Source organism: Rhinolophus sinicus, chromosome 18 (assembly GCF_057876585.1).
Source record: "Rhinolophus sinicus isolate RSI-liver-muscle chromosome 18, RSI-T2T, whole genome shotgun sequence".
In the NCBI taxonomy this organism is placed as follows: Eukaryota; Metazoa; Chordata; class Mammalia; order Chiroptera; family Rhinolophidae; genus Rhinolophus; species Rhinolophus sinicus.
Window position 1 is genome coordinate 92,434,212 of NC_142518.1, and position 26,008 is coordinate 92,460,219.

Genomic DNA, 26,008 nt, shown 5'->3' on the forward strand with positions numbered 1-26,008 from the left:
TTTTTTGTACTCGTACATGACATATTTTGCCCCATTTAATTCAATAGTTCTCCTGAATATTTAAATACAGCAATGGTAGTCCAAATAGCAAACACATGTGAGTTACTGACTTTCCTTCCTTTTATCCACTTCTACCATATTTTAAATATTTTTTCCTGAGTGAATCTCCAGGCCACTAGTGACATCATTTTTTTATCCATTCGTGCTCTTTTTTTTTTAATTGGCATTAACGTAGAGAAGACATTAGCTGTTAAAAAATAAAAGATGACTAGGATGGTGATGATGTCCTGAGCAAACCTTAAAGGGATTGGTAGAGCACATTTGATTTGAAAATGATTACAAAGGGCGAATTCCCTGTAAAAAAAAAAAAGTTTTTGGAAGGAAATCAGGCTGGGAGTATTTGCTTATGCACTTATTTCCACATAGAAGAAAAGCCATAATTCTTGTCAGCTTGTGCTTACAGTGTGCCTAGATTGGCCAGAGAGAAACCAACAAGGACGAAAATAAATACACAAGCCCAGCCATTCACTGCATTCTCTGTCAGGTCCAGCACCAAGGAAAGCCACAAAGATAACAAGTCTTTGGGTAACAACCCATAAATCCATGATTACAGTTTAAGCACTTAACTTCAAATTCTCAAATAAACATGCCACTGTTCTTTGCTCTCCCAGAAGCTAGAAGTTCACAGTCAGAAAGTAGGTAGGGGAGAGGGGAGGCAAGACAACTGAAATACTCAATGACCACAGGACAATTCTGGGAAAGGATGCTCTACTCACAAATCACTCTTGAGAAACTAAATGTTATATCACTGGGAGACACTGTCAGGGCAAACTGGCTGAGGTTTTTATCAAACTGTACCTAGCTTTCAAAAGCAGCATTCCTTAAAAAGGTAAAGCAACATTTGACAAGATACAACATACATTTATGATTGAAACACTTAATAAAATAGGTTAAGAAGGAAAATACCTTAACATAATAAAGGCCATGTATGAGAAAACCACAGATAATCTCATAATTAACGGTGAGAAACTGAAGCCCTTTGCTCTACGTTCAGGAACACGACAGGGCTGCCCCCTATCACCTCTGCTTTTCAAGAAAGTGTTGGAAGTCTTCGCCAGAGCAATCAGGCAAGAGAAAGAAATAAAAGGCATCCAAATTGGGAATGAAGAAGTTAAACTGTCACTCTTTGCAGATGACATGAAGCTATATATAGAAAACCCTAAAGACTCCACCAAAAAACTATTAGAAACAATCAACGAATACAGTAAAGTTGCTGGCTACAAAATCAACGTAAAAAAGTCCACTGCATTCCTATATACTAACAATGAAATCTCAGAAAAAGCAATAAAAAAAAACAGCTTCTTTTGCAATTGCAGCAAAAAGAATAAAATACCTAGGAATAAACTTAACCAAGGATGTGAAAGACCTATAGGCTGAAAACTACAAGACATTTTTTAAAGGAATTGAAGAAGACACAAAGAAATGGAAAGACATTCCGTGCTCATGGATTGGAAGAATCAACACAGCTAAAATGGCCATAATACCCAAAGCAACACACAGATTTGATGCAATCCCCATCAAAATCCCAATCACATTTTTTAAAGAAATAGAACAGAAAATAATCAGATTTGTTTGGAACCACAAAAGACCCTGAATAGACAAAGCAATCTTAAGAAAAAAAAAACAGTGCTAGAGGCATCACACTCCCTGACTTTAGCTTGCACTACAGGGCAACAATAATCAAAACAGCATGGTATTGGCAGGGAAACAGACACGTAGACCAATGGAATAGAATTGAGAACCCAGAAATAAAACCACATAAATATGCACAGACAATTTTTGACAAAGAAGCAAAAAACATACAATGGAGAAAAGCCAGCCTCTTTAACAAATGGTACTAGGAGAATTGGAAAACCACGTGCAAAAGAATGAAACTGGACTGCTATCTGTCACGAAGTACCAAAATTAATTCAAAATGGATCAAAGACCTAAACATAAGACCTGAAACAATAAACTGCATAGAAGAAAACATAGGTACTAAGTTTATGGACCTTGGGTTCAAAGAGCATTTTATGAATTTGACTCCAAAGGCAATGGAAGGAAAAGCTAAAATAAATGAATGGGACTATATCAAATTTAATAGCTTCTGCACAGCAAAAAAAAACACAAAACAAAAAAACCATCAACAAAATAAAGAGGCAACCAACTGAATGGGAGAAGATCTTTGCAAACAGTGCCTCCGATAAGGGGCTAATATCCAAAATATACAAGGAACTCATGCAACTCAACAACAAAAAACCAAACAACCCAATTGAAAAATGGGCAGATGACCTGAAGGGACATTTCTCCAAAGAGGACATACAAATGGCAAATAGACATATGAAAAAATGCTCAACATCACTAATCATCAGAGAAATGCAAATAAAAACCACAATGAGATATCACCTCACCCCAGTCAGAATGGCTATCATCAACAAGACAAATAGTAAAAGTGTTGGAGAGGCTGTGGAGAAAAAGGAACCCTCATACACTGTTGGTGGGAATGCAGACTGGTGCAGCCGTTATGGAAGGCAGTGTGGGGGTTCCTCAAAAAATTACGAATAGAATTGCCATATGACCCAGCAATCCCTCTCCTGGGTATCTACCCAAAAAATCTGAAAGCATTTATCCATAACGACACGTATGCTCCAATTTTCATTGCAGCTTTATTTACGGTGGCCAAGACATGGGAACAACCAAAATGTCCTTCGATAGATGAATGGATAAAGAAGTTGTGGTATATATACACAATGGAATACTATTCGGTGGTAAGAAAAGATGAAATAGGACCATTTGTGACAACATGGATGGATCTTGAGATTATAATGCTAAGCGAAATAAGTCAGACAGAGAAAGCAGAGAACCATATGATTTCACTGATATGTGGTATATAAACCAAAAAGAACAATAAAACAAGAAAAACAAATGAGAAAAAGAAACTCATAAACACAGACAATAGTTTAGTGGTTACCAGAGGGTAAGGGGGAGGGGGGTGGGAGATGAGGGTAAGGGGGATCAAATATATGGTGATGGAAGGAGAACTGACTCTGGGTGATGAACACACAATGGGATTTATAGATGATGTAATACAGAATTATACACCTGAAATCTATGTAATTTTACTAACAATTGTCACCCCAATAAATTTAAAAAATAAATTAAAAAAAGAAATCTATGTAACTTTACTTATAATTGTCACCCCAATAAACTTTAATTAAAAAAAAGGTAAAGTGAACTTCTGTATAACAAATCCTATTTTTTCCACTGATTCACACTGTGTTTTTATCATTTTTTAAATTAAATATTGAGTAGATACAAAGGGGAATTTCTAAGAAACAAATGTACAGTACAAAAAACAATGATTCAATGAAAATTGTGTACCCAACATGCAGTTAGAAATAAGAATATAACTATTACTGTGAAAAGCCACCATGCGCCCCTCCCTAATTCCTTTCATCTCCCTTCGGAGATAATCATTATTGTAAATTTTGTGTTAATCATTCCTTTCTTGTCTTTATAGTGCTACTATATGTGATGATTCTGTCCCTTCAGAAATGTTTTATATGAATTTCTGAAAGATTCTTTAGATGCCAGGAGTTTTAATTTGTGCTGTTCTTCCTCACATTCCTCCCTTCTCCTTCACTTCCCCCACCCAGCTTGTCCAGTAGTTATGATCTATGAACAAACACAAGTGTCAAAGTTATCATGTATTAGTGAACCCATATGGAAAGACAGTAATTCTTTTGTAACATGGCTAACATGTTACTAACATGGCTTTCCTTTTGTTCTTCAAGCAAATCCCCGAATGGGCCTTAATTTGTTTACACAGAGGTTTGGGGACATGGAAGTGGCAGTGGGATAGAGATCAGAGTGACAGTGCTGTGTATATTGCCTAGCATGGCAATATACAATGACTCCTCAGCGTTTTGGAGTCAGAAGACTATGGTATTGACTGGCTGTGTGACCTTGGGCAAGTCACTTAATGTCTCTGAGCCTTGGTTTCCTCATCAAAAAATGTAGGAAACAATAATACTGATCTTACAGGGTTGGTTAAACAAGAGATAATTAATTGTAAGCTGGAAGATACTTTATAAATGCTAGTTGTTAATGATACTGCTGCTCTGTTGCTATTGTTGGTGCTATATCAGTTCTGTTAAAGCTAAGGACTAGAAACTGATAAATTTTCTAAGCCTGATGCAAATCCACATTTTATACTTGCCAGCTGTCTGGCAAAGCTGGCAGAGCACAGACAAAATTATATTTTCTTTTACAACTCTGTATTACAGGTCTATGTGGAAACTTTTCCACCTTTGAACATCTTCCGTAAACCCCATTGTAGCTGCCCAATCTGCATGTGTGGGAGTTGTGTTTGCTGTAAACTACATCAGTGCTGGAGCCTAGGGCAGAATGTAAGTCACACATTTCAGGCATCTAATATTTTCTCTTCTTAGTCATTTGTCAGAGGATGGTGCCAGCTGGTAACTGAAATAGAAATGTATGCAAGATGTGCTCATCACCTGATCAGTTTGTGCCTGAAGGACTTTCTGAAGGCCTCGGCTTTTGCCTGTGAGATACTAACAAAATCATTTGCATGCTATTTCCATTTTGTTTTTAAAAGGATCTTTCCTTGAAGATCTACAAGAATGAGAGTAAGTAGTGGAGAACCACGTTTCCATTCTGCAAATGACATAATCAAATCTGTAAATAAACAAAACTATACACAAGAGATGCTCCATAAAACAGCGGGCAGTTATTTCAGTGAACAGTTGCAAGTTGTACACGATTCCCCACAGCTGCAGCAGGTGTTAAAGGAAGAGATTCAAACAACAGAGGGGGAATATTGATCATCTTTTTGAATATGGAGCTAGGCTATCTGTTTGGGTGCCCAGGAGGGGATGAGGGTGGAAGAGTGCTGGTAATGTTCCCACACGTTTCCCCGCCTTGAGGCTGGACAGCCACATGCCGATCTGCTGCTAAGAAAAAAAATAGACACAGCTTACATACATAGGACAGGCTGTTTGACCTCTGAGGTTGCAAGGCTCTTGCCCTCCGCCTAACAGCTGACGCCTGGGACAAGCAGGTCAATCCCCCATGGTCTCTGCAGGGGCCACTACTAGGGCTCCAGCTGAGGGATGGCTGCAGCTATGGCAACAAACACCCAGGAATGAGTTAACACCAGCCAAAGGGGTTAATGGGAGAGGCAAGGGCTTTTATACAAATACATTAGGGAAAGAAACTCAATGCAGCGGGAATGAGGTCCATTAATAAAGCAAAGTGATAAAATCCACCACCATTCTTAAATTGGACTTGGCCACTTAAACTGCTTTTCTAAATCAATCTCCTGTGTTCTAGCTGTTCATTGAGACACTGAGCTTATTTAAAGACTAAAAAAACAATACTGTGATATGCAGTGTAATAGGAGAAAATAGGATAGGCCAAAGGGTATAAAATTAGACTTGCAAACAATGGAAGGAAGGAAAACAAGAGATGTGTATAACTATGTTCTGAATTAAACTACTTGTTACTACTAACAATCACCACCTGCCAATAAATTACCCCCCTACATGTGGATTACAAACTGCAGTATTATGATGCATTAGAATCAACCCGAGCAGTAATGATAATGACTGGTTGGGTGCCTAAACATGGCCCCCAATTATTGCTGAGTGCCCTTTCCTTTTGTGGCTACAAAACAACCGTCATCAATATTCTCCCATAGAGAATGTTTTCTTATCAGCATTATTTCCTCAAAAACATCCCTGGAAGGCAGGTTGATATTGATGGGGTTTTTTGAAGAAATCAGGGAAGCATGGAGAGGTTAAGTGAAAATTAGCAGAAGTGGCACCACCATTCCATAACAGGATGTGAGTTATAAAGGGAGCCAAGGTGCAGATACAGAGGCAAAGGGCTTTGGGCTGTTCTTTCAATGATGGCAGTGCCTACTGAATGCAGTGAATCAGAGTTTTTCGTCACTCTTTCAGCTACAGTGAAAAGCACAGATTCCTTAAGTCACTACAGTTGGAATTTCTGATTGTAGCTCAAGGCACAGAAACACAGACAACATTTTTACTTCTGTCAGGTTACAACAAAACCTCAGAGTAAAATTTTACTTTAGAGAAGAAAAGAAAGAGTGCACTGGAATGCAGAAACCAGTATAATCCATTTTAATAGTATTTCCTAGTTTCACAAATGAACAAATGGTACTTACTGAGCCCCGATTATGCTTTTTGTTAGTGTCTGAGAGGGACACAAGAGAAGCTAAATATAGTTACTTCCCTCAGATAGCTTATAATCTACTTAAGGTGGAGGTGGGCAAATTCACACACAAAATAAAGACCAATCAAGACTCCATAGAAGGCCTAAGTATAAAGTGACAATCCTCTTTGTCTTCCTGGTTAGAGAAAAAGAATGAGAAAACCTGAAAGGTGAGATGTTGGTAAGTTCTTACATGAATGTTACCAGTAGAACTTAAACTGACAAGTACATTAGACATTTCCATCAGCAGTGAATGCACTCACAATAGGGGCGGCCAAAATAGATGAACAGGAGAGAGCATGAAATAATTTAAAAGGACAAGTGAGGTTACAGGGAAACAGGATGGCGGTGTATGCCATTATTTGAACATGATCATGTCATTTTTGAACCAAATTCCAGTGATGGGGACTGCTTTCCCGGGGATAGTGCTTCTCAGGCAAGTACATTGGGTTGACATATCCCTAAAGACATCTAAGAGCTAGAGGGCAGATAGTTCAATTTGGGAGTGCTCTGGTGAGCACATGAAAGGCAGAAAGTCTGCAGTGTAGGCTGAAGAGAGGCATACATGTTTTAGCTATCAGACATATAAAGTGGCTAAGGTGTCATTCTATTTCAGAAATTAAGGTGCTTGACTTGTATGTTTGTCTAGATGGAGTGTTAGACCCCTCAAGGAGGGATTGAATTTTCCTGAAAAAAGCACTTTGGACTTGTTTCAGTGACTTAGCTAGTGTTCATCGATATTCTAGATGACGCCTTCCTAAGCCACGTTACTCTCCACTTTCCTCTGCTCCATAGCCTCAGGCTATACGTCACCTTGTCTTGTCTTGCAAACACAACTACCTGTAGGAGACTTAGACAGGGGATGTGGATTACTCTATAAAACCCAACCACTGAACACACACATTGTCCTGCACACAGTAGGTCAGCAGTGTGACTGTCACAGGTGAAAGCTGAACATTATAAGGAGCAACCGTTTACAGAGCTTCCCTAGATCTCCTAATAAATTTCTCACTGAGAAGAACTAAACTCAAAGTGGCAATCTGACTATATCTCCTTCTACAAGACCTATTCTCTGGAATAGAAAACTGACTGTTGGTATTTCTTTTGAGGAAATTTGAAAGAGAGACAATTATTCCCAAAGGAACTGTCATGCTATAAGAAGTTTGTGATCCCAGCCCCGAAACCTTAATGGTATAGCTCTGACATTAGCCTGGATGCTACTTTATAGCCTCACGGTCCATCTTTGGATTTTTTGCAGGAATATAAATGGCAAGTTATTACATGAATGTTACTTGCAGAACTTGAACTGACGAGTATATTAGACACATATATCAGGAGTTCAGGAACTCACAGTAGGGTTGGCTGAAGGAGGTGAGCTGGAAAGAGAGAACCCATGGTAAATTAGGAAGACAGGTGAAGGTTAAAGGGAACCAGGATAGAGGCGTCTGCCACTATCTGAATATAATTATGTCTTTTTTTGAGCAAAATTCCACTGATAGGTCCTGCTTCCCCAGGAGCTGGACTTCTCAGGCAAGTAAGCTTAGAAGTCATTTGGGAAGAAATATTTCCTTCCTCTGACATGAGCAGCTAGGTGGAAAAGATGAACAGACATTTGCTTTTGGGAGCAAGAGGTGCTGAGCCATCTCCCGGAGATGATGATGTATTGTATACACACATAAAATCACTGTGGCTACTTACTATTTCCAGGGGTTCAGAATACACAGTCTTTTATCTCCAAATGTCTGGTTTTCAATCTGGCTATATCTTGAAATCTGTTTTAAATACAACCAGGAAGGTTTTGGTCAAGCATGCAGTGACTCACCTTGAAGCACAACAGAATGCCAGGAGAACAGCCTGACCTTTGCAATAAAACTAATTTGATGCTTACAATTTAACTCAGAGTCTGTAGCCTTTATACATATGACAGAGTCACAATACAGTTTAGTAGGGATTATGAAATTCCACTTATGCTCATCAAAGGGGAGAATTGAGGTCGATGTATTTCAGGACACCGGCGAATTGGCCAAACCATGTGGGAAAAGAAAGGAAGATAGCCTTCCAGGAATAAAGTGAAAGGGGCTATAACTGATGCACAGTAGGCACTCAGTGAGAACTGGTTCAGTGAATAAGGCAAAGAGTAAGCTAAATCTGATGTCTAACACATAGGGAGCCCCTTCCCGACCACTCACTGGTGCAATGTCAATGCCTAAGAGCTTCTCACACAGGGAAGCCATTTGGCAAGTGCCAGAGACCCCATGGTAAGGCTGGAAGGTGAGTGGATTAGGGATGGTACAAAACATGCCATCCTGCATTCCCCTTCCCATTCCAGCAGGTGGTAGGAAGTCTGGGGCAGAAGACTGCTAATCATAAATGAAGAAAGCCAAATGGATACCAGTAAATTAAGAAGGATGCATCCTCCTCCAAGATGGCTACGAGAACCTCAAGCCAGAAGACTCTGTTGGGTTTCCAGAAAGCCTCTGCAATACTCGTACTAAGTCCAAAATTACCCAGGAAGAATCAGTGTTCTAGTCACTGCACTTTAACAAGTGTGTTATACACAAAGGCCTGTTTGAAGTGGGAAATCTTGGTTGGTTTTATTTAGGCAATATAATAATGTAACTTTCTGAATCTGATGCGTTTTATTTGAACATTCATTATAAATGATTCATCTCTGCTCTTCTTTCTTTACCAATGATATTTGCATTCTATTAGCAAAGATAATTTCATAGAGGATAATAAGGGAGTCAAAATTATCCAATTTGTTTCCATCATAGGAGCAAAAGGAATCCTTCAATGGTCAGTTTTGTATCGTTCTACTGATTTTAATAAGTTTTTCTTTAATACTAATTTAATATCACAGAGATAATCTGGTTTTGTCTAAGTGAACCCCTTCTTATATTTTTCTCACAGGAACTGAAACATTTCCAGTTCTCTAGGGGTTCTCTTGTACCATGGAAAATATACTGAGACTGTACCTTTCTAAGAGATACTTAGCGCTAATGTGATTCTCTAAATGGCTATCAGCATTTTACTTTATATGAATAGTTAACTGGGTGCCTGCGATGTTTTCACTGCTTGATTGTAAGAATTTTGACGGCAGGGATGGTACTTACCCATTATATATTGTTAACTTACCCCAGGACACAGACTAGTGGCTGAACAAATAGCTAGTATAGTGCTATCAATTTTTACTTTCTTCAATCCGCTGACAGCATTGTAATGCCTGCCAATAATTGTGGTTCATACTATTTGTTGTTGCTGTTGTTTTTTAAGTAGAAATGCTTTCCCCAACTTTTATAAACATTTCCCCAAGTTAATCTTGCTAATATTTTCCATATTAATTTCTTCTTTCACTAACTGTACTTAGCCTATGCAAGAGCAATAGACTCCATTAGGGGTCCTCTGGTAAGCTGATTGGTTGTATCTACAAAAATGACCTCTGCTTATGGGAGTAAGATCAGAGCAACCAGGAATAATATTTAAAATATTCAAACACCAGTATGGCATGAGCTTCCAAATAGAATTGAACACTAAACTTAAGCACTGGAGCAGGGCCTGGGAGACCCCATTGTGGTGCTAGACATCAATCCATTATTGCTAGACTATGGGGAAACCTGGAGGATACCAGGAGGATCAGGGTGCCCTGGGTAACAGGTAGTCACTTAGGGGGATCTGGGCAGTGATTATGTATTGGTCAGAGTTGCCAGTGATCATTTAGGGGGCTCCTGGAAGTACCTATTTACGAACTGGTATAGAAGTTTTTTAATATTTTAAAACTGATATGGCCATCCAGTGTACACTGGCGGAAGATAGGTCGGGGACCTATCTTCACCTGAACATGCAGCATAAGTAAACAGATACTCCTACCTATGGCTGTAGTCTCTTGAAGTAATCTGTCTTAATGTTCAATGAAACCTTTGTGATCAAAGTTATTCCTTATATTAAACCCAAATGTAAAAACCCTTTCCTACAGAAATATGAATCTACTCTTATTCTGTCCCCCCCCCCTCAGGGGCTGATACGCTAATCACTTTTTATCTGTTAAATGTGTTTTTTTCTTTAAAGAAATTATTATTTAAAATTGCCTCTCAGTGCTGTTTTCAGCCAAATAACAACAACAAAAAAATCTTAACATCTACAGTTTTTCCAATCCATGCAACAAAAGGTGAGTCAGGTAGAGGTAGTTGGGAAGAAGAGATATATGGAAGATACCGAGTAGCTGTCCTTGCTGTCTCCTGCTTGAGTAAATAAAGCAAAAATTAAAAGAAAAAAATGGCAGCGGCTGGACAACAGGGAGCTCTCCCTGCAAACCATTAGAAGCAGTGAAAATAAAAGTGCCATGTTTTTGTGCCCTTTAAAAACCCTTTGTTATCCTAGTCCGGGTCTCTAGGTGGTATATCTACTCCACCTCAACACACAGTAGCTGCTTAAGTACCTCGCTCTCACCTATCCCCACCTGCACATGTCCACTCACTGGGGCTGTGTCACAATGAGTAGCAACTGCTTCTCTACTGGGGGCACTGGCTGAATTCCAAGGCCTTGGTTTGGGTAAGCTTGTCTTTGCCATTTATTGTTAATTTTACTTTGTAAGAATGCTAGTGAAATTGCTGAGAAAGTTGGATGGGACATGTTGGAAATCAGCAAGGTGACTAATTTCTGTTTCTGGAGGTGATGGTTGCAGCTATACTAGCTATTGTAAGTAGATACTAGTCGTAAAGTTCCTTAGGTATATACTGGGTAAAAGGGTGAGTCAGAATCATAATTACTGCCTGGAGGGAAAGTCTAAGCAACGATATTGGGCATGAGGTGTTCAGCATAACCTAGAGCTGGGGAGTCAAACCTGAGTTTCTCTCTTAGTAATAACATCAAATAAGTAGGAATAAATAAAATAATACAGACAACAATAATAAAATTAAAACATAGGAATTCTCACAAATGTATGTCAAAAGGAAAGCTCAGGAGCATCATGGATACCTTACTTTCCGGGACACCTCTCAGGTTGCAAGCTGCACGGACAAAGGAACTTGGAGTACACACGAATGAACAGTTTCAAATGGCATATCACATAGTAGCTCCGAGGCAGAGGACTTGCTACAGTATTTATTTGTGAGTTCCAAGGAAATATCCCAGGAACAGGCCCTTTACTCCTCATCAACTGTAATATAAGGAGATCTCCAACAATGCAAAGCCCTTTCCTTTATGTATAGAATTTCACTGTGAAGCAGAGGCTCCTTGGGTAGGGTCAATGCCTATTGGATGTACACTGAAACTAATGATTGGGTGTCCACAGCATAGTAGAACGCTGACAAGCATGCCCAGTGGGATAAACTAATTGGATAATTACAGATTTCTCCAATTTTCACTCCTACCCCTCCCTGCCTCCTAAGTCACATGCGCTTCAAACACAAAGGTTAAGATATATTACCCAGAGATTTCACTTATGCAATAGTCTAACCAAATATTTACATGTTAATATAAATGGCTCCTTGTGAAGCACCTGAAGTTTTTTGTTTGTTTGTTTGTTTGTTTTTTCAGTAAAGGAGGAGTTTGTACGTGTCATTTGGTCTGCACCTGCCAGGGATACATTGCACTGACATGCGAAAAACATGCTCTTTTCAACAAGATTTAGTCTCATTTCCCTTTTCTTCCCACGCTTTCTCTCTCTAATGACTGGAAGTAGAATGAAACTTCGATTTTAGGATGATTTAGAGGTCTGTGAGTTGGCTCTTTCTTCCCTTGGTATGTGGCCAACTTCAAAGAAGCAATTGTATAACTATTAAGGAAACCAGTTATTTGCCAAGGGACCTTTTGTCAGAAACCAGAATGAATAAATAAGGCCTTCTGTGTCCATCTGAAGAGGGTCTCTGGGCTGAGAGGAAAGTGTGGCTGGTGGTCTATGATTGCTCACTGGAGCATCAGGCAGTCAACTGCTCAAGAATATTGGAATCTAGAGGCTAGGGTGGGTGTGAGGGAAGACAAAGGAAATAGGACAGTAAACAAATTAACAGATGGAAAATATATAGCACACTACCTCATGGGTGTGCCTAATGGGCACATCTTTATGTATAGCTACCACTTACTGGGTGCCTTCTCTGTCTAAATTACTGCAATAAGCATTTTGTATGGCTTTTATCCTTACAAAAACCTTATGATACAGGTATTATTATGATTCTAATTTTATGGAGGAGCAAACTGAGTCTTGTAAGTTCAAAGGCTTTGCAACTAGTAAAAGATGGGCCAAAATTTGAAGTCTTGTAAATTCAAAGGCTTCACAACTAGGAAAAGATGGGCCCAGATTTGAACTCAGGTTTCTTTCTTTATACCATAGGTGTCAGGCATTATGTTTGGTACATTACTTATGCATAATCCTCACAACACTCTTGAGTTGCAGGTTATCTCCATTTACAGTTGAAGAAATGGTGGTTCAAAGAAGTTTAGCAACTTGCCCAAGATCACACAGGCAGTAAGTGGCAGAGTGAAGTTTCTAATCCAAGCCTGACTCCAAAGCCCATGCTCTTAACTACTAAACTCTGCCACTTCTATTGCAATCTATGTTAGACATTCGTTAAATATTGTCCCCATCCCAACTGGTACAGTGGAGGTAGGTGGAGGACACATTGTTGAAGGTAACCTGAACTTGGTAGTGAGGGAAGGAGAGGTTGAGTAGTGAAGCTGTAGATAAAGCTTCTATTTTCCCCTGGGGCAGGTATACACAGGATGTGAGGAGGGGCCATGAAAGACTTAGGGAGACAAAGGGTAACTGATTTCTATCCCCTCATGCCCATATTATAAGATGAAGAGAGACCTCATAGAACATGAGCTGGGGCTAGGAGCTAACACTATTAGACAGTTACTATTACCTAAGCGGGGTTGGTTGCCTCTTAGCTCCAAATTCACCATGTTGCTTGCTCTGTGAAAAGCATTCTTGGTCCTTTAAATATTTTACCTTTACCAGCCGGCACAGTGTTAAGCTTTGTCAGTAGGAGCACAAGAGAGAGATTTCAGGAATAAGAGGCTTTTCTTTCTGGTTCTGGTGTGCTTGCCTTTGGCAGACTCCTACAGTGCCAGCACCCACCTACCCCTGTGCCTACCGTGTTTCCCTGAAAATAAGACCTAGTTGGACAATCAGTTCTAATACGTCTTTTGGAGCAAAAATTAATATAAGACCCGGTTTTATTTTACTATAGGACCCGGTTAATATAATAATAAATACTGGGTTGTATAAATACCAGGTCGTATATAATAAATACCTGAAATCCTATAGCTCGGGGGGTCCAAAGGGGAAGTGGATATTTGTGATGATAGCCTTATTTTCTCTTTAAGAAAATGACAAATATTGAACTCAAAATCTCTATGAGTGCCCACAGAACCCTCCTTCAAAGTTCAAGGTTATGTTCCCTCAATTGCTAGAGATAAAATATTTTCCTTGTTTTTTTCACCTGGATTTCCTGTGGACACGTTATAGAAATTTTCAGACACCTTAAAATGTCATGAATTCTGGAAAAACTTCTGAGGTGTTTGGAGTTGTTGTGTCAGGATGTTTTCCAAGTGCCACAAAGAGGAATAGTTTTCACTAGTGATGAAACACCATCATAATTTTTATATTACTCGTGGATTTGTGCAGCTGAGTTCTTTTTGAATTTAAATAAAACACTTTCCAAAGCACGTGCTGGTAATTAACTACTACCTTTTCACTTTTGCTCTCTTTATGTCTTCAGGCTTCCTTACCCCTCCAACCACCTCAAACTATAAAACTGCTTCCCAAAAGCTCAATGAATGCAAAATGGAAGGTAACCAGTTAAGTAGGAGAGAAGAAGGACACATAAATCTCAAGGTCTGACAATCAACTAAAATGCTCCCTATACATGATACAAGGTCATCTTTGGAGAATTTAGGAAGCAGTGGCCCAGATCAAATTCAGGGACACTAAAAGCATCATAGTTAATCCGCCAGTCTTCTCAATTGCTAGGAAGTTTCCAGTATACATTTCCCATATCTTAGAGCCCTCACAGCAATAACAACTGTATTTGTAGCCATAGCAGCTTATAATAAAGGGCATTTAGCCAGAGCTGCCTATAATATCAATGGTCTTCAAGAGGCTTCCAGGTGGTCCTCAGGATCATCAGGGCACCACGTGTTCGTGTTTGGGTGAAGATCCCAATCAGCATGAGTGAAAGAGAGAAGTTTGAGCCATTTTACACAGTGTGATTCTTTTTCTAGAAAACTAAGGAATTGGAGTTTCAGAAAATCAGTCCAACCACAGTCTCTGCTTCCCTTCCTGTGTTTTCTCCTTCCAATCTTGGCACTGGCCCAAGTCCCTGCTAACATTCACTAGCATTCCTTCTTTCCCTCTGTCCTCCACATATATACACCCATATACACGCAGAGGGATCACATATCCAAGAATAGAATGGGAAAGGGAGCATAGCCTTAGAGCAGTTTGATGGTTTATACTGTAGTAGCTGGTGGGGACAGATGGACTAGATAACATGTAGGGTTTGCTGCCTCAGTTAGAACTTCTTCTTGAAGAATCAGAAAGCCATTGATATCAACCAGGAGTTGCTGTAAACCAGTGCTGACTTGCCTTCACTTTCAAACAGGAATCAGTCCTCTGCTGCTGCCATCATAACCATGATAGATTAGAGCACTGTCTTTTACCCAGGGGCGTTGGATGGTCTGGCACATGAAGAACTGGTTTTGAGAGGAGTAACCTAGTATTTAAGATGGACTCTAGGATTAATACCTGGTTTTGACTCCCAGATTCACCACTAACTATGAATAAGGTAATTAACTTCTTTGAGTCAGTTTTCCCATCTGCAAAATGGTGGTAATAGTATGCGTATTAGGGGATGTTGTGAGGAATATATATAATAAGGTGTGTAAAGTTTTTGGCACACTTAGCTACTATTATTTCTATAGTATTATTTACTAAAAAGCACATTGCCATAACATCCTTGGTTGCCTTGCTCTCTTTGCCAGTTTTAGAGGTGTATATGGAGGACATGTTGCCAGGAGTAAAAAGATGTGAACACACAGATATTCACAATTGATTTTTTACATTGGTGCAAAATCAATTCAATGATTTTCAAAAAATGCTGCTGGAGCAATTGGACATCTGTAGGGAGAAAAAAAGGTAAAAAAGAAAAGAGAAATGAACTAAGTCATGTACCTTGTAAAAAATTAACTCAAGATAAAACCCAGACTTAAATGTTAGATGTAAAACTTTACGAAAAAAATAGGGGAGAAAAATCTTTGGGATCTAATGATAGGCAGTTCTAAGATTTGACACCAAAATTAAGACTCATAAAGGGAAAAACTAATAAACTAAATTTCATCAAAATTAAAAACTTTTGATCTGTGAAAGATCCTATTAAGAGGATGAAAATAAATGCTACAGTGGTAGAAAATATTTGCAAATCATATATTTGACAAAGGATTAGTAGAAAGTCTAAAGAACTCTGAAAACTCAATAGAAAAAACAAACAAAATAATTAAATTAGAAATTGGGCAAAAGATGGGAACAGACATTTCACCAAAGAGGATACATAAATAACAAATTTGCACGTGAAGAGATGTTCAACATCATTGACCATTAGGGAAATGCAAATTAAAACCACAGTGAGAGATCACTACACACCTGTCAGAATGGCTAAAATTAAAAAAAAAAAAAATAAAAACATCAAATGCTGGTGAGGATGTGAGGAGACTGAATTACTCACACATTGCTGATGGAAACGTTAAATGGTACAGTCACTTTGGAAAAGTTTGGCTATTTCTTTAAAAAGTTAAACATGCAACCACCAAATGACCCAATAATTGTACTCTAAACATTTATTCCCAAAGGAATGAAGACTTACGTTCACACAAAAAAACATGTACAAAATAAATAAATAAATAAATAAATAAATAAATAAATAAATGTTTGTTGCAAAAAACACGTACATAAATGTGTATAGTAGCTTCATTCATAATAGTTGGCTATTGGAAAAAACACACAATGGAATACTACAAAATCAGCTACTGATACACACAAGTATCTGAATAAATCTGAAAGGAATTATGCTGAGTGAAAGGGAGGGCGGTGGTAGATGAGGGTAAAGGGGATCAAATACAAAAACATATGGTGATGGAAAGAGAAATGACTCTGGGTGTTGAACACACAATGTGATACATATATATATGATGTATTAAAGAATTGTACACCAGAAATCTATGTAACATGGCTAACAATTGTCACCCCAATAAACTTTAATTAAAAGAAAAAAAGAGGGACTTCCGGAAAAATGGCGGAGTGAGGTGAGCCTCTGTAAAGCTCCCCTGGAATTTACAAAGAATAGAACAACAAAAACTCCACAAAGGATTCCCTGCACAGCAGACAGGCAAGACGAAGAGGCCCACTACCGACTGAAATCACCTACAGGTGGGAGATTCGCGCGAGTGGAGGGAGGCGGAAAGGGAGAAGTACACGGAGACGGAGCCGCGCGGGCGCAGGACGCAGACCTCGCTCAGTGCGCCGAGCTCGCTGCTTCCCGAAACTACCGCAGCTGCGAGTGAGGGGAGAACTCGGACTGCTAGGGCTCCGCCAGGGCTCCACAGGGCTGAGGGGACAGCATATAACACGGCTGAACGCAACGCTCACGGCAGAGACCTCGGAGTAAAGACTGAGGGAAAAAGGCTGAAAACGGTGGTTTAAGCCTGCACTGCCGAGCAGAGAACGAAGCCTTAGGCACTGAGACTAGCCGCCCCCTCCCTCCCCTCCCAGAACTCGCCCCGCCCCCACCTGCCCGGTGCTAGAAGCGAAACAGTAGCAGTGTCAGGTCAAAACAACAGAAAATTTGCTATTTTGAGAACTGTGGACTCAGACACAAATTCACAGCCCAACTAGTTCCGGCAAAGGGGAGAGAGCTGTGGAAGCAGGACCGGATGTGGTGGTGGTCCCGCCATTGCTCTGGGCCACCTCTCACAACTCACCACGCCCCTGACCCCACCTATCTGGGCGTATCCCTGCAGGAGTAAACAGAACTGCTGAAACATACGGGCTCTGAATCAGGAGCTGGAAGAGCTTTGGAACATCAAAAGCTCTCCGCATACCCACCGGGACACTGTGCCCTGTGACTTAGACGAACTATTAACAGAGGAGAAGCCCGTCTCCCAGGGAATCCCCCCATTGTGTGAGAAGTTGGAATAGTGCAGAGAAAACATAGCACTACTGTGTGGGAGAAGAAAAATAAGTTGCAGTTGGAGAAATAATAAAACATTCTACCAACAAGTACTGGAAAACAAAAGAAAGACCTCTTCCTATCAACCTGTTGCAGAAGTCACTCCTGTAGATGTCTAGGAAAAGAAATAGTAAACCAGTAATCGCCATGAATAACCAAGGCAACAAGATAGCTCAGAAAGAAAGTGAAAAATCTCCAGAGAAGGCACTTAAAGATACAGAAATATGTAACCTAAATGACAGAGAATTCAAGATTGCAGTTCTGAAAAAACTCAACGAGATACAAGAAAACACAGATAGGCAGTTAAATGAACTCAGAAACTCAATCAAAGAACAGCATGAGCATTTTACGAAAGAGATTGAAATTTTAAAAAAGAACCAAAGAGAATTTCTGGAGATTAAGAACTCAATAGAAGAAATTAAGAATGAAATAACCAGCTTAGGCAGTAGAGTTGACCTGATGGAGGAAAGAATCAGTGACATCGAAGATAAAAACCTGGAAATGACACAGATAGAAGAAGAAAGAGACTTGAGACTTAAAAGAAATGAAAGAACTATACAAGAACTTTCTGACTCCATCAGAAAGAGCAATATAAGAATAATGGGCATACCAGAAGGAGAAGAAAGAGAGAAGGGAACAGAGAATATATTCAAACAAATTGTCTATGAGTATTTCCCAAATTTGTGGACAGAACTGGACCCTCGAATCCAAGAAGCAAATAGAACACCTAGTTACCTCAATCCCAACAGTCCTTCTCCAAGGCACATTGTATTGAAGCTGTCTAAAATCAATGACAAAGAAAGAATCCTCAAGGCAGCCAGGGAAAAGAAGACGGTAACGTACAAAGGAAAGCCCATTAGATTATCATCAGATTTTTCAGCAGAAACTCTACAAGCCAGGAGGGAATGGAACCAAATATTCAAACTATTGAAAGAGAGAAATCATGAGCCAAGAATAATATATCCAGCAAAGATATCCTTTAGATATGAAGGAGGAATAAAGACCTTTCCAGACATACAGAAGCTGAGGGAATTTTCTAATACACGACCTGCACTACAAGAAATACTAAAGGAGGCTATTCGACCACCATCAACAGGGACAATTTGTGGCAACCATAACTCAAAAAGGGGCAGAGTAAAGGCCTGAACTGGAATATGGGAAAGGAGAAAGTAAGCGTGCTGAAGAAAATGGAATACTCTAATTATCAAACTTTCTTTTACATAAACTTAAGGGTAACCACTCAAAAAAAATCCAGAAGTGAAATATATACTGAAATAAAAGAAGAAACAGAGGGAAACATCATAGAATACCACCACACAGAAATAATAGACAACAACAAAAAGGCAAAGAAACAATGGAGACACAGCCTTACCAGAAAACTAAAGATAGAATGACATGAAATCCTCACATATCAATAATCACCTTAAATGTAAATGGACTGAACTCACCAATAAAAAGGCACAGAGTAGCAGATTGGATCAAAAAACTAAACCCAACCATATGTTGTCTCCAGGAGACACATCTCAGCTACTACGACAAGCATAGACTCAAAGTGAAAAGGTGGAAATTGACACTCCAAGCAAATGGTACCCAGAGAAAATCAGGTGTAGCCATAATGATATCAGGTGAAACAGACTTCAAGGTGAAAAAGATAACAAGAGACAAAGATGGACATTTCATAATGGTGAAGGGGACTGTACAACAAGAAGACATAACAGTCATCAATATTTATGCCCCCAATCAGGGAGCACCGAAATACACCAAGCAACTACTAATAGAACTAAAGGGAGAAATTGACCAAAACACAATTATACTAGGGGACTTAAGTACATCATTGACAGCTATGGATAGATCATCCAACAGAAAATAAATAACGAAATAGTAGCCCTAAATGACACATTAGATGAAATGGACATAATTGACATTTATAGAGCACTTCATCCTAAAACAACAGACTACACATTCTTTTCTAGTGTATATGGAACATTCTCAAGGATAGACCATATATTGGGACATAAAATCAGTCTCAACAAATTTAAGAAGATTGAAATCATACCAAGCATATTCTCTGATCACAAGGCTTTGAAATTGGATATCAACTGTAAAAAGAAAGCGGGAAAAAACACAAATACATGGAGATTAAACAACATACTTTTAAAGAAGGACTGGGTCAAAGAAGAAGTTAGAGGAGAGATCAAAAGATACATAGAAACAAATGACAATGAAAATACATCCTACCAAAATTTTTGGAATGCAGCGAAAGCAGTTTTAAGAGGGAAATTTATCTCATTACAGGCCTATCTCAAGAAACAAGAAAACTCCCAACTAAATAACCTCATGTTACACCTTAAAGAACTAGAAAAAGAAGAACAAGTAAAACCCAAGGTCAGCAGAAGAAAGGAAATAACAAAAATTAGAGCAGAACTAAATGAAATAGAGAACAAAAAGACAATAGAAAAAAATAATGTGACAAAGAGCTGGTTCTTTGAAAAGATTAACAAAATTGACAAACCCTTGGCTAGACTTACTAAGATAAAAAGAGAGAAGACACTGATTAACAAAATCAGAAAGGTAAAAGGGGAAGTCATCACGGACACCACAGAAATACAAAGGATCATCCAAGAATACTATGAAGGACTATATGCCACCAAATTCAACAACCTAGAAGAAATGGAGAAGTTCTTAGAAACATATAGCCTTCCAAGGCTGAACCATGAAGAACTGGAAAATCTAAACAGACCGATCACCAGTAACGAAATTGAATCAGTCATCCAAAACCTTCCCAAAAGCAAAAGTCCGGGACCAGATGGCTTCACTAGTGAATTCTACCAAACCTTCAAAGAGGATCTAATACCAATTCTGCACAAACTCTTCCAAAAAATTGAAGAAGGGACAGTACTCCCTAACTCATTCTATGAGGCCAACATCACCCTGATACCAAAAGCTGGTAAGGACAGCACAAAAAAAGAAAACTACAGACCAATATCTCTGATGAATACCGATGCAAAAGTCCTAAATAAAATTCTAGCAAATCGAATACAACAATGCATTAAAAAGATTATTCATCACGACCAAGTGGGGTTCATCCCTGGGGCACAAGGATGGTTCAACATATGCAAATCCATCAATGTGATACATCACATAAACAAAATAAAGGACAAAAATCATATGATTATATCAATTGATGCAGAAAAAGCATTTGACAAGATACAACATTCATTTATGATTAAAACACTTAATATAATGGGTATACAAGGAAAATACCTTAACATAATAAAGGCCATATATGACAAACCCTCTGCTAATCTCATAATTATTGGAGAAAAACTGAAGCCCTTTGCTCTACGTTCAGGAACACGACAGGGATGTCCCCTATCACCTCTGCTTTTCAACATCGTGTTGGAAGTCCTTGCCAGAGCAATCAGGCAAGAGAAAGAAATAAAAGGCATCCAAATTGGGAATGAAGAAGTTAAATTATCACTCTTTGCAGATGACATGATGCTATATATAGAAAACCCTAAAGACTCCACCAAAAAGCTATTAGAAACAATCAACGAATACAGTAAAGTTGCCGGCTACAAAATCAACGCACAAAAGTCCATTGCCTTACTATATACTAACAATGAAATCTCAGAAAAAGAAATACAAAAAACAATTCCTTTTGCAATTGCAGCAAAAAGAATAAAATACCTAGGAATAAACTTAACCAAGGATGTGAAAGACCTATATGCTGAAAACTATAAGACATTTTTGAAAGAAATTGAAGAAGACACAAAGAAATGGAAAGACATTCCGTGCTCATGGATTGGAAGAATCAACATAGTTAAAATGGCCATATTACCCAAAGCAATATACAGATTCAATGCAATCCCCATCAAAATCCCAATGGCATATTTTAAAGAAATAGAACAAAAAATCATCAGATTTGTTTGGAACCACAAAAGACCCCGAATAGCCAAAGCAATCTTAAGAAAAAAGAACAATAATGGAAGTAGTGCACTTCGTGACTTTGGCTTGTACTACAGGGCCACAATAATCAAAACAGCATGGTATTGGCAGAAAAACAGACACATAGACCAATGGAATAGAATTGAGAACCCAGAAATAAAACCACATAAATATGGACAGATAATTTTTGACAAAGAAGCTAAAAGCATACAATGGAGCAAAGACAGTCTCTTCAATAAACGGTGCTGGGAGAATTGGACAGCCACGTGCAAAAGAATGAAACTGGACTGCTATTTGTCACCATGTACCAAAGTTAATTCAAAATGGATCAAAGACTTAAGCATAAGACCTGACACAATAAACTGCATAGAAGAAAACATAGGTACTAAACTTATGGACCTTGGGTTCAAAGAGCATTATTTTATGAACTTGACTCCAAAGGCAATGGAAGTAAAAGCTAAAATAAACGAATGGGACTATATGAAACTTAAAAGCTTCTGCACAGCAAAAGAAACCATTGACAAAATAAAGAGGCCACCAACTGAATGGGAGAAGATTTTTGCAAACAGTGCCTCCGATAAGGGGCTAGTATCCAGAATATACAAGGAACTCATGCAACTCAACAACAAAAAAACAAACAACCCAATTGAAAAATGGGCAGAGGACTTGAAGAGACATTTCTCCAAAGAGGACACACAAATGGCAAATAGACATATGAAAAAATGCTCAACATCACTAATCATCAGAGAAATGCAAATAAAAACCACAATGAGATATCACCTCACCCCAGTCAGAATGGCTATCATCAACAAGACAAATAGTAACAAATGTTGGAGAGGCTGTGGAGAAAAAGGAACCCTCATACACTGTTGGTGGGAATGCAGACTGGTGCAGCCGTTATGGAAGGCAGTGTGGAGGTTCCTCAAAGAATTACGAATAGAATTGCCATATGACCCAGCAATCCCTCTCCTGGGTATCTACCCAAAAAATCTGAAAACATTTAGAGATAAAGACACGTGTGCTCCAATGTTCATTGCAGCTTTGTTTACGGTGGCCAAGACATGGAAACAACCAAAATGTCCTTCGATAGATGAATGGATAAAGAAGTTGTGGTACATATACACAATGGAATACTATTCGGCAGTGAGAAAAGATGATATAGGAACATTTGTGACAACATGGATGGATCTTGAGAGAGTAATGCTGAGCGAAACAAGTCAGACAGAAAAAGCAGAGAACCATGTGATTTCACTGATATGTGGTATATAAACCAAAAACAACAAAAGAGCAAGACAAACAAATGAGAAACAGAAACTCATAGACACGGACAATAGTTTAGTGGTTGCCAGAGGGTAAGGGGGGTGGGGGGGGGAGGTGAGGGTAAGGGGGATCGAATATATGGTGATGGAAGAACTGATTCTGGGTGATGAACACACAATGGGATTTATAGATGATGTAATACAGAATTGTACACCTGAAATCTATGTAATTTTACTAACAATTGTCACCCCAATAAATTTAATTTAAAAAAAAAAAAAGAAAAAAAAGAAAAAAGCCAATTCAGAAAGGTTGCGTACTGTGTATTTATATAACATTACTGAAATGTCCAAATCATGGAAATGGAGAACATATTTGTGGCTAGTGTAAGGCAGAAGGGAGGCAGGGCAACAACAGGGATACTTCTGGTGATTAACTATTCTGCGTCTTGACTATACCAATGTCAGTATCCTGGTGTTTCTATTGTACGAGGTCTAACAATTACATTTGCGAACTCATCCCAGAAAAAGTGCTACATATTTCATTGCTGAATATCACTATGGTCACCTTTGAAGTACTCCCCTTGGGAAGATATGCACTGACACCAGTGCTTAGTGGCCCCTTCAAAGCAAGTTTGGAACTCTTTTTCTGTAATGGCCATTAGCGCTGTCATCGTATTACCCTTGGTGTCCTGAGGTCATCAGAATGTCTTCCTTTCAATATTTCCTTTGTCTTTGGGTAAAGAAAGAAGTAATTGGGGGCCAGATCAGGTGAGAAGGGAGGCTGTTCCAATACAGTTATTTGTTTACTGGCTAAAAACTCCCACACAGACAGTGCTGTGTGAGCTGGTTCATTGTTGTGATACAAAAGCTCCTTCGGGACCATTTTTGCACACACCTTTTTCATGCCAAGATTTTCAGTTAAGATTTTCCTGTTTCTCTATTGATGTTTACTTAGTTAAGTTAGTCCAAGTTTATCCCCATAAACTTGGACTAACATGTCCCTGATTTCACTTCCACTCTGCTATGCTTCTCACAGTCAGCCAATGATTTTGAGGCACAATTTGACGAATTTTTGCAATGTTTTCCTCAGTTCTGCTCATTACTGGCCACTTGATCTCTCTTCATCAGTGACGCGTTCTCTCCCCTCAGAAAAACGTTTAATCCATTTGTACACTGTCGTTTTCTTCATGGCATTATCCCCATAAACTTGGACTAAGATGTCCCTGATTTCACTTCCACTCTTGCCAAGTTTAACAAGAAATTTAATGTTTGTTCATTGCTCTAATTCAAGGTCAGGCATTCTCGCGTCGGCACACAAAAATACGCAACAATAATGAACACCACTCAGCAAGACACCACCACATGTCAACAGGAACTCAGCTGTGAGACACTGATATACCAAGGCTATGCAACCTTACCAAGCTGTTTGTACAGTGCTGCCAATGTAACTGCATGGTGGCAAGTTCACAAACTTAATTGTCAGACCTCATACTACAATGTTGCAAGATGTTACTGAATGAAGAATATATGGATTCTCTATTATTTCTTACAATTACATGTGAGTCTTTAATTATCTCAAAATTTAAAAACAAGATTTAAAAAAAGAAAAGAAAAAAAGATATGGATAGAAGAAGCAGAGTCGAAACAGGCCTCACTCTTTCCATTACAGTTCAGATATGTGTCCCAGATCATAGCATGGTTTCCAATTTGGCAGGCTAATCCAGTGTACTGCAGAGATCCAGTTCACCTACAGAGATAGCACTTGCTGCTTTCACCGGAATATTAGTTATTGCTCTTACAAATTGGGAAACTGGGAGGCATATGACACAATTAATGAAGGTTAAGAAGCTCTGGATTAGAGTCAGAACTAGTAAAGTTGCTGAAAGTCCTCCAGGCAGCTCTGTTGCTGGCACCCAGGCTGCTACTGAAGAAGCCTTCTTGAGCTCACTTCAGCACAGGGGATCTCAGAGGAAATAAAACAGTAGTACCTCGGTTTTTGAACGTTTCCATTGATGAACATTTCGGTTTATGAATGCCGTAAACCTGGAAGTAAATGCTATGGTTTTCGAACACGCCTCGGAAGTCGAACATGTCACGCAGTATCTGACAAGTGCAAGATCCTGAGGCCTAGCTGTCGGCTGTTTTCAAACGTTTCGGAAGTTGAATGGTCTTCCAGAATGGATTACATTCGAAAACCGAGGTACCACTGTATTCTTTTGCTTGGCCTCTGAAGAAGAGAGACAAGGGAGAGCAGTGATAGGATGGCTCTCTTCTTGAAGACAGTGTGGAGAAGGAAAAGAGAGCCTGAGAGTGGCGCGTAGGGGAGAAAAGACTGAAGATCACAGGCTTGACAAGGAAGAAGGCATACATTTCTCTGTCTCCATGTGTTCGGGTAATTGGGCTTTTCTTTACCTATCATGGATGTCATGCAGTACATCAGGCAATTTGGAAGAAACGTTTTGGGTAAAGACCGAGTGTTGACATCCCATTTTTAAAGGTTAACTGTTTATATGCGAATGATTGTGCAGAATATTAAAGATGAGTCTGTTTTTCCATCTGGATGATGAATCACTACAGGGAGAATGCATTTCTACCATTGGCTGAGTATTTTCAAACAGAAACACTAGGTCTTTCTTGCTGTTCTCTTCTGTGATGTCATTATTCAATGTGATTAACACTGATTTTTAGGCCTCCCCATGTACTGGCTTTCTATTTACCAAATCCACTGAAAAATGCCCAGCCCGGTGGTCTACCTATAATCAGCAGAGTTCCTCAGGATCAGATGAATATCCAATGTGTCTGAATTAAGAAATTTTAAGGTGAAGTGAGAGCCCCACTCATGTGTACACCTGATGCAGCAATTACGCTGTGGCTGTCTCACAGGAGCAGTACAGCGATAACTCTCACTCTGTATCCCATCTTGCCTAATGCTCCAGAGGCAGAGAGGAGTTTCTTGGGTTTCCAAATGCATTTTGTGTTCAGCCCATTTCTACAGGACATAGTACCTTCCTGCTTTTCCCACCTTCTTTTCTGACTGCCAACTCTATTATCTCCATCAGAAATTTGATCCTGCTAGAAGTGCTATAGGTTTTTTTGTTTGTTTGTTTGTTTTTTAATAGAGCCTTCCAGTTTCCTTTGGGCCATTATGTTTTCCTGAAGCAATGTTTCACTGTCAGTCATTAACATTCAATGTCACTAGAAGCTTTCACAAAAACCTATTGATATGCACATGCTTTAGGTGACAAAGCTGTTATTTACTATCGGGTGGGTACATTAATTCAACCTACC

The 26,008-nt window shown here is 39.1% G+C and overlaps 1 protein-coding gene across 20 annotated transcripts in view; it reads right to left on the reverse strand.

Annotated features, from left to right (window-relative positions):
• The window catches only part of ENOX2 (ecto-NOX disulfide-thiol exchanger 2), a 431,677-nt gene that overhangs the window by 183,843 nt on the left and 221,826 nt on the right, over positions 1-26,008 (reverse strand). Inside the window, exon 4 of one of the 20 annotated variants that reach the window (XM_074323650.1) lies at positions 7,993-8,066. The exons of the other annotated variants lie outside the window; for them this stretch is intronic. The gene's annotated coding sequence lies outside the window, so the exon portion shown is untranslated. The remainder of the gene's footprint in view (positions 1-7,992; positions 8,067-26,008) is intronic. 20 annotated transcript variants of the gene reach the window in all.